The sequence below is a fragment of the Pelodiscus sinensis genome, chromosome 31, assembly GCF_049634645.1.
Source record: "Pelodiscus sinensis isolate JC-2024 chromosome 31, ASM4963464v1, whole genome shotgun sequence".
Lineage (NCBI taxonomy): Eukaryota > Metazoa > Chordata > Testudines > Trionychidae > Pelodiscus > Pelodiscus sinensis.
Window position 1 is genome coordinate 11,828,706 of NC_134741.1, and position 10,139 is coordinate 11,838,844.

Consider the following 10,139-nt stretch of genomic DNA (forward strand, 5'->3'; position numbering starts at 1 on the left):
TAAACATGACTAACACTAAAACTTCTAACTATTTACAGATGAAAATCTAGCTAGGATCATTTCTGAGAGAAGAAACAGAAGAACACAGGGAACTCCGACTGCAACCTGAGGTGGTTGAGAGGAACTGCCGGTTGCCGGTCCACGCGCAGCTGATCAAAGGCGCGAACGGTGCTTCAGGGAAGCCACGTGGTCCGGCGGAGCACGGCTATGAGAATTCTCCAAACTGTGGCACCAGGACGGGACCCGACACCAAGAGTGGAGCACCCACGGGGCCACTCGAAGAAGATAAACTTTTTTATGACCACTCGCCTACCAATTGTGCTACTTTGCTGTCTCAGGTATTTGCATCTGAGGCTACGTTTACACTGCCAGGTTTTTGTGCTCATCATCTAATAAACCATCTTGTTAGTCTTTAAAGTGCTACATAGTCCTGTATTTTGTTAAAGCAAGTCTGGATACTCTGCAGGCCATCAGAGCTTTCTTGTGCAAGAGCATCCAGGCAGTGTGGATGCTCTTTTTCGCAAAAGCACATCCCTTTTGCAATGCACTTTGAGGTGTGGAAGCACTCTTGCACAAAAAGAAGCCTGCAGTGTAGATGTAGCTTGAGTGCCATATGTGTAGTTGTGATGGAAGAGCAATTAATACACGTTCTTACCCCCCATTTCCCATTAGACCATCCCCTTAGGAAGGGATGTCGCTAAAGGGGTGAAGTTAAAGTGCACAAGTTACAGCCCCTTGAATCTGAGACATTGCAATGTGGGCTTAATTTCACACAATCAATAGGCTGAAAGGCTGCAGCCTGCGACCCTGCCAAGAGAGTCCAACCCTGCTGGGCTGGAGCATGGCCAGGTAGCTCCTGGTCTGAACTAAGCCCTGACCCTGGCTCAGACCAGAGTCACTGACTCGCTATGCATGCACAGTTTGACCCGCCCCCTTCCGAAATGCCCCAGTCTGTTCCTCCCCCCCACCACCAGTCACTCCCTGCCTTTGCTCAGGCCCTGCCCAGCCCACTGCCATTGGCCCCTGGGCAGAGCCTGCAGCTGCGTCTGACTCCACACACGGACAGAGGGAGACCGCAGTCCCCGCCACAGTTACTCCACATGTGCCACATGCCTTGCCGTGTGAGTTCTGAAGTTTACAGGATCTTGTACAAAACAGAGTTTTCCCGACAAATGGCCTCATCTACACAAGGCTTTTTATCGCAAAAACCTCTTCTGCAAAAAGGATTGGAAGAGAATATGTAAATGAAAGTGCAAGATTTTCAAATTACCGTGAGATTTAAGTTTCCTCTTCCGAAAAACTGCTGCAGAATAGACATAGCCCAATGGATAATTAACACTGTGCTGTGGCTAGTCTCTGCCCCTCCAGGACCAATAGGGAGCAGATGGGAGATGAGACATGAGGCAGACCCAAGGGGCTGCCTTGGTCCAATGTGAGGAGCATGTGGAAAAAAACTAACACCCAAGTGAGAGGGAAGCATGAAGGCAGCAGAATCACAGCCAGAGCAGTACAAGTGAAACTAGGAATTAAAGAAAAGTGGGGGCAGGGTGAAACAAAAAGTGAAATCACTGCCTCTCTCTCTCTCTCTCTCACACACACAAAGCTAATTTTAACCCTTTTTAGAAGAACCAACCACTCAGTCTGTGCTCTCTTCCTCTAACTTTCTCATAGGAAAGAAAACCATCATCAATAGCAGACAGCAGCTGCATTAAAGCAATACTGTTTGCTCATTTCACACTCTGAAGAGAACACTATCACTCCTCCTTGTGGTTAACACCACCAACCACTTTCAGCTACACTCCTCTAATTACAAACTATAGAAATTATCCCTAAAAATACATTCTTAGCAGGACACTTTGAAAACTAACAGAAATAATCTTAATGAAGGACTTGTCCCATTAAAGCATACTCTGCCCTATTCAGAAAACTGTATACTAGAATATACGCCATATCCCTATTGACAGACAGACACACAAACACCTTCCGGTTAGCATGTGGAGCGCCTGGCAGCCAATCAAAATCTCTTGCTTTCACTTCCTGAAACTGCAGTGCCTCTGGCTCCTCTAAATCAGCAATTCCCAACTGCCTGTCCCCATACCTGCTGTGGGCCAGGAATCCCTGCCTGCCAGGCCACGGTACACTGCCAGGTCATGCCCCCAGCTGCTAATGAGCCCTGCCCACTGGGGGTTCCTCATGCAACATCAGGGTAAGTAGTGGGCTGCTGGGTGTGCTGCAGTTGGAGCTGGAGTCGCAGTGATGGTTATCTGAAGCACTTGACTAGGGCCCAGTGCTATGCAGAGCCTCCTCCCAGCTGCTACCCCAACCAAACTCACTTCCTGTACAATAGGCAGCCATGCTAGCCTGTGACAGTGCTATATGCCTGAGGACACGGGCTGCCTGGCTGAGAAATGCACTCAGAGAACCCAGCTTGTCCAGGCTTCATCCCTTTGCAATAGCAATGGCTTGGCTTTGTCTCTATCTGTGGGACCTGCTGTCTTCAGCCCATTGGCCTGGCTCTAGCTGGGCCCTGGGAAGGAATTGCTGGGCAGGCAGGATCCCTGGCTGCTCCTATATGAGCCTTTGCCATTCTGGCCTTGCTAGAGAGGAGGAGGCCAGGCCAGTGCGTGGGGTAGTTTCTCTCCCAAATAGGCCCCTGGGCTTAAAGGGCTTATTTAATAGCACATCTGGGCCCTGGGTGTTTCTCTGTTTCTCACTTGTTGGGGAGAAGGTTCTTTGGGCAACATCTCCTGCCCTGTCAGCCGACGGTCAGGGCAGTGTGTGTGGGTGTGTCTCCTAAGTCTTTAGCTGCTAAGACACAAAGTCTCGTCGCAGTGGGCAGCCCAGAAGGCTGAAAGGAGCCCCGAGAGTTTAACGTCCGTGACTTTACTGCTAGGACCGAGGTCCCGTCGCAGAGGGTAGCCAAACAGGCTAACAGACGCCCCAGTGTGTAGGAAGAGCTTATTACACTTCAGATTTTAGCTGCTAGAACACGGGGGAGGAGTTCCTTCACAGCAGGCAGCCCAGGAAAGGCTGAGAAGTGCCCCAGTGGACCCTGTCACCTGGGAGTGACACAGATCCAAACGCCCAAGCTCTTCCTATAACTGTCCCTTTATGACCGGCTGAAGTTCTTTTAAATTCTGCCTGGTTCTGTTACAGCAACTGAAGGAGTCAGGTTAAAGCTTAAACAGTTACAGGTTTATCGAGGAAGCTTATAAATCATATGGTTGCAATGGCTATTGTTCTATTTCTTAACTGCTAGCAAAATATAGATCTTAAAAATGGTTACAAATAAGATAAAGATAGGAAAACAGAAATAATAATACCAAGTAACAGCTTAATCTTTAAAGAGCTCTAAGTCCGTGTACACTTAAGACAGAGGACCACATCCAGGTATAATTTTTACCCCCTTCTGTGCCTCTCGACTCCAGCATGTCAGGCCAGGGCCGGTCCCTCCATTCCTAGGAAAGACGAAAATACGAGGTGGGCGTCCCCATAGAACCTCGGGAGGTCAAACACCTAACCCGACCAGCAGGTAGAGGGTAGAATGACACTCCAAGTGAGTGTGTGCTGGACCCATCTTTTATACCCATTTTGGGTCACATATTTCTCTTTCTTATCTGTGATGCCAAATATTGCTGGTCTGCCTTTTGTGAGACCAGTTCTTACAAGGGAGTTGTGAACTTAATTTACACTTGTAAGAGATAACTAAATTGGAATTACTGGGGATTCTTTTCTCAGTGGGAAATTCCTCTCCCAGGGACTGTGTGTGTGTTCGAATCAACATGGGTGCCAGCCAGGGCAGTTCTCGCAGCCTCGAGGCCAGCTTATTGACTTAATCGCTCTCTCTCCACATATCTGTTTTCAGCTCCTCAGGATCAGATGAGCCAGCATAGACTATGCTGATATTATCCCCCTCCTGTTCTGAAATGTGATTTGTCCTTTTCATATGTGTTCATTTTTTTTAATTGTATCCTTTGGTATATATGGTTGTGACTATTTTCTTCCACTATTTGATCTGAGGAAGTGGGTCTGGCCCACGAAAGCTCATCATCTAATAAACCATCTTGTTAGTCTTTAAAGTGCTACATTGTCCTGCATTTTGCTTCAGCTACCCCAGACTAACACGGCTACATTTCTATCACTGATATTATTGCTCCTTCTCTGTCCTGTATGCTTCAGGAACCTCAGAGAGGCAAATAAGATGGATGAGATGGGGGGGGGGGGGGGCGCGCGTCTGTCTGGCTACATGCCCCTCTGAGCTCCTGGAGTGGGAGCACAGAGGGGGCCTAGCCCTGCTTTTCTGACACCTTCTCACACTGGTCACAGAGTGTCAGCAGCTGCCCATGGGCTGGTGAGTGGGGCCTTCTCTCAGCATTTGGCAGCCAGAGGGCAGGGAGCAGCCCGACCAGGGGGGTCTCTGTAGCCACATGTAGGCCTGGCCTTGCCCTCCCCCTCTTGCCCTGCCTCGGTTGCTCTGTGGCTTTTGAGTATCAGCACCAGCCACCCCTGCTCATGGTGCCCAGAGGAGGAGAGGGGAGCTAGGCTCCAGCCTAGCCTGGGCCTCTTCCCCGTCAGCCCCACAGGGGCCAGGGGAAGAGTGCATGGACTACACCTGTGAGCATCAGGTAATGCCACAAGAAACACTCCGTCAGCCTGGGTGAAACATGGCGCCACTTGTTGTTAGTGCCAACGTGCACCACTGGCCAGTCTGAGCAGGGAGCCACGGACAGTCCCTGCAAACCTGGAACAATTGGCCAAGGCTGCTGCTCTTGCGTCTGTGTTGGGATCCCTTGAGACTCAGGGGCTCTAGAGATGTTGGATAGCCAGCTGCAGGCTGGGAGGACAGAGCTATCTCGGTGACGCCCTCACACACACTGGCCCCTCTCTCCCCTCCTAGGACAGAGCTCCTGCTCTTCCTTGGCCAGTCAGCCTGACCTGATGCTCTTTCCTGTTAGCATCTGGGGGGGGGGGGGGGCGGACAAGAGGCAGAGTCTGGCAGCTGCAGGGACCAGACGTAAGGGTATCAGAGAAAGCGGCCAGCAACACAAGCTCAGCCCCCTGCCACTCCAGCCAGCCTGTAAGTTCCATGGCGCCAGCCCATCCCAGACACCCGGGGAAAGGAGTGGGTCTCTTTAGGGGGTGCCGGATTATCAGATATGCCAGACTATTGGAAGGGGGGCTATGAGGGGTCTGGGGTGGGGGGATGCCACCCCAGACCCCTCATAGCCCCCCCCTTCCGATAATCTGGCTCTGCCCCAGGCGTCCCCATTCAGCCGCTGCTGGTCAGTTTCAGCAGCGGCTGAATTGGGGATGCCTGCGGCAGAGCAGCTGGGGTGCTGCCGGGTTGGTCTGGTAGCGCTGCCTCTTGGCACTGCAAGACCAATGTGGCGGCACCCAAGCTGCTCTTGGGGACACCTGGGGCAGAGCAGCTGGGGTGCTGCCAGGTTGGTGCCTCAGCGACGAGGAGCGGCGCTACTGGACCAACCCGGCAGCACCCCAGCTGCTCTGCCCAGGCATCCCCAAGTCAGCCGCTGCTGAAACGGACCAGTGGCTGACTCCAGGAAGCCCGAGGCAGAGCTGCTCTGCCCCCGGCTTCCTGGAGTCAGCCGCTGGTCATTTTCAGCAGCAGCTGAATCAGGACGCCTGGGGCAGAGCAGCTGGGGGGCTGCCAAGTTGGTCCCGCAGCGCCGAGGAGCGGCACTACTGGACCAACCCGGCAGCACCCCAGCTGCTCTGTCCCAGGTGTCCCCAAGTCAGCTACTGCTGAAACTGATCAGCAGCTGATTCCAGGAAGCCCGGGGCAGAGCTCTTCTGCCTCGGGCTTCCGGGAGTCAACCGCTGGTCAGTTTCAGCAGCAGCTGAATTGGGGACAGCTGGAGTGCTGCCGGGTTGGTCTCACAGCCCCGAGGGGCAGTGCTACAGGACCTACCCGGCAGCACTCCAGCTGCTCTGCCCCCGGCTTCTCTGATTCAGCCGCTGGTCAGTTTTAGCAGCGGCTGAATCGAGGAAGCTGGGGGCAGAGCAGCTCTAATGGTCCGGCTGCCCGGAGCACTACCGGGTTCCTGATGGTGCTGGACTATCAGGAGTGCCGGACCATCAGATGCCAGACCAACGGAGTTTTACTGTACTTGACAACAGACTTTGCCACTGAATGGAGAATTCCAGAGTCTGTTGTGCAAAGATGAGACCCTCAGAATTAAATGAGTCAGAGACATTTGTATCCAACATCTGGCTGTAGGGCTCTGTGGAGATGTGGTGCTAACATCAGCTCCAAGCTCTTTTCCTGCACTGTGCAGTGAGAGAGGAGTGAGAGCCACATACCTGCTCAAGGTGCTTCTCACATCCTAGAGAAAAGAGACAGAAAAGAATCTCAGCCTCATTGGACACACACAGGGAACCCCAGGGAAGGGATTTTACAAATATGGGGAAAGAGCCTCTGTCCTGACCCCAGGGCCATAGATTACCTGAACTAACGGGGTTTTGCCATCTTTAATAGCTCTGTGCCTGTAACTATGCAAAGCACAACAGTTACTCACATGTCAGCAATGCACAAGGTGTTACACCAAGATCTGATAGCTGGACCCCAGCACTTGTGATTCAGGAGCCTCCCTTCCCTGTGTGGTGAGCTAGGATGTTTCTTCCTCAGTCTCACTTGTAGGAATTCACTCACTGGCTTCTGACTCTTCCCCTCCAGCTCACTGCACAGCACAATGAGATAGGAAATCTGCATGGAAAGTCTCCTGACAGTGTCAGTCTGAAGCCTCCCAATCTCCTCATCCAGCTTCTGCAGCTGAGTAAGCAGGAATTCCTCTTGTTCCTCCAGAAACTGCCACAGATGCTGAAACTCAGCCACAATCTTCTCTGCCTCTCTGCTTGTGTCTGTTTCTGTATGAAAACAGGGAAAGGGCTGGTCAGGGGCACAGATGGAGTCCAGGTCCCTTTCATGGGGAACTGAGTGTGCAGCAGGGAGAACTTCTTGGAAAACCCTAAAATTTGTGACATTTGACTCTACTCTGCAAGTACTAGGGAGAGGCCTCTTTTCCAGCATCTCCTTTGGCCCTGTGTCCCTCTGAAAAGGATGTCCCCATGTCTGTCATGGGCAGCAAGTTCTGTTATTCATGGGCTCTGGGAATTCAGACCCAGAGCAGCAGGAAGCAGGATTCAGTACCAAGCTGACAGAAATACCCAGGGAGGAAAAAGCAGCAAACATGTTAATGCACCAAATGAGCAGACAGCCCTTCACATTCAGTTCCCTTGGGGAGGACTTCTGGGAAAGCCACAAGAGCTGGACATCAACTCATCCACTGACATGGAAGCTTAGAGGAGGTCTACACATGGATCTAACCCAGCAACCCATGATCTAGGAGAAACACAAACAAACCCAACCTCACCAAGGCCACACAGGAGACTGCCTCCTAACACAGCCCTCCCACTGCCAGTCCCTGCCGGTTCATAACCTCAGGCACCTACCAGATACTCCTGGCTTTTCCCCTCTGCTTTCATTTTACTTCTCAGCAGCTTTTTTCTCTCTTCCCTCAGGGTCTTCAAATGGGTCTCCAATTTTTCCTGAAGAAACAGAAATAAGCACCAGGGCAAACCCCGAGATATCTGGAGCCCATTTGTCTGCCTTTAAGACAGTCCTAGTTTTGTGGAGCTCTGTCCCTGTCCGGCAGGGACTCAGCCCTGGACGTGGCTTTGTCCATAGAAAAAAAAAAGACAGGAGGAGACTGCAAATGAAGCAGGACGCCTGTGAGGGTGGGGGATGGATCGGTGGTGGCACCTTTGTAAAGAATGATGCAGGTAGGGATTGGGGAGGTAAAAAGATTTAAGACAACTTATCATGTAACCAATTACAATTTAAGCAGTGACAGTATTTTTTAACCTACTGAAAGACAAGGCCAGTAGTGGACATGAGCTCTCCTGGGGGCAGGGCTCTCTCATGGGGTCAGCCACAAGGACTGCTGATAGGTGGGGACTTCCCAGCAGTTGCAAACTGACATTAGCTGCTGGGGAAAGCAGGCACTGCCAAGGGCAGTGGGAAGTTTAACTGTTAACTAGCACCGATAAGCATTAGTTCATCAGTTGACCAGTTGGAACTCTTTTTACAACCCAGCTGAATCTCAGTGGTCTCTAACATGGACCTGCGCTGCCTGAAGCCCTGCTGTGGCTGGACTCAAGGTATCTGGGCCCCACACAATGTCCAGCCTAGTGACCTCTTCTAGAACTCGCTGCAGCATTGGAGTTTAACCTCTCTTGGAGCATCACAGGAGCTCAGCATCCCAGTGGGAAACCTCTTCTCCCTGCTGGGTCTGGGGCTTTATCAAGGCGTCTTTCCCTCCTAAGGATCACACTTCAACACTATTCAGTGATGCTGAGGGGCAGGGGGCAGTGTAGCCTAACAGTTAGGACCTTGGACAGCGACCGGGGTTCTGGGCTAAACTCTATAGGCTACATCTACACTGGCACCCTTTTCCGGAAATACTTAAAACAGAACAGTTTTCTGTTATAAGTATTTCCGGAAAAAGCGCATCTACATTGGCAGGATACTTTTCCGGAAAAGCACTTTTTCCGGAAAAACGTCCGTGGCCAATCTAGACACACTTTCCCGCAAAAAAGCCCCGATAGTCATTTTCACAATTGGGGCTTTTTTTGCGGAAAACACTACTGTGCTGTCTACACTGGCCCTTTTCTGGAACAGTTTTCCAGAAAAAGGACTTTTGCCCGAACAGGAGCAGCATAGTATTTCCGGAAAAGCGGCTGATTTCTTGCAGTAGATTGTCAGTGCTTTTCCGGAAATTCAAGTGGCCAGTGTAGACAGCTGGCAAGTTATTCCAGAAAAGCGGCTGCTTTTCCGGAATAAGTGGCCCAGTGTAGACACAGCCCATCACTGATGTACTTGGTGACCATGAGCAACTTGCTGCCCCACTTTTCCTTCCCACCATTTGTCTAACTAGTCTGTGACCTGCTTAGGGCAGGGATTGTCCCTTGCTGGGTGTTGTGCAGGGCTCAGATACCATTGGGGGGGTCTATAAGGAAATTGACAGATTATTACTGCTGTTATTCCAAACAGTAACAGCTTGTAAACTCCTGGGCTCCTGTCCCAAGGCAGCTCGCTCATATAGAGTGGCCCTGCAGATCCTGTGATCTAAACCTCTCTGATTGTTAACACCTTCCCTTGTGCAAAAACCCCTCCTGTCACCAGTGGGAACTGGGTTTCAGGATTCAGAGTCTCAGAGAAATGTTTCCCACATCAAGTATCTGTAAAGACTTGATGTAAGTTGTCACAAAGCCAGAGCAGTTACTTTTTACAGCATCTCATATATCATGAAGGATTTACAGAGCGGTGTCACACCTGTGCCACACCTGTGTCACACCTGTGTCACACCTGTGCCAGGTAACAGTCAGTAAAATTAGCTTGTAATTAAAACCCAACCTTATTTCCCATTACACAGGACAGCAACTCTGTACCTTGTACTCCTGTGGAGGCTTCCTGTATGGGCACCACTGTGTGAACCTGGGATCTGTCACACACCACCCAGATAGGAGTTTGATCCTCTTCACAGAACAGCTTCAGAGCCTTCTGGTGGTCCCCATACATCTTGCTCTCTCTGCTGCCTGGAAACTCAGTGGCTTGGCTAGTTCTACCATGTTTGCCAGCTGACGGTTGGGTCCATGCTGCTCAGTGTCTCTGCACTGACAGCTGAGGGGAGCCTGGCAGAAATTGTGTCCACACTCCAGAGAGACTGGGGCTGTAAAATCCTCCAAACAGACGGGACACAGCGGTTCCTCCCGAAGACTTTCCACGGGGCTCTCTGCAGCCATAGCTGCCTCTGGGCTGGGGAACCGGGGTAGTTTCACTTTCCAGCACTCAGCAATGTTGGGGCAGGTCTGGAGGGGAGTGTGCGTGATGTCCAGAGATATACATACCAGCATTGATGTTAAACAAAACAAAAAAAAATCAAAATTAAACAGTAAAAGAGCCCCAAAAGCTTTGTTTACTCATTGTACATGCCAGGGCCTCTATTGGGCTCCTTCAGCCAACTGCGCCAGCGAGAATCCTACCCCCCAATCTCTGCACCTCTGACGCCAGGGCTCCTTATCCTGTGTTCAAATGCCCCCCCCTCCCACACACACACACA

The 10,139-nt window shown here is 51.2% G+C and overlaps 1 non-coding gene across 1 annotated transcript; it reads right to left on the reverse strand.

The window, feature by feature from the left end:
- Nucleotides 1-1,631: 1,631 nt before the first annotated feature.
- LOC142821671 (small nucleolar RNA U3) lies at nt 1,632-1,845 on the reverse strand. The gene has a single exon (XR_012898359.1). It is a non-coding gene; the product is annotated as a small nucleolar RNA U3 (small nucleolar RNA).
- Nucleotides 1,846-10,139: the final 8,294 nt, after the last annotated feature.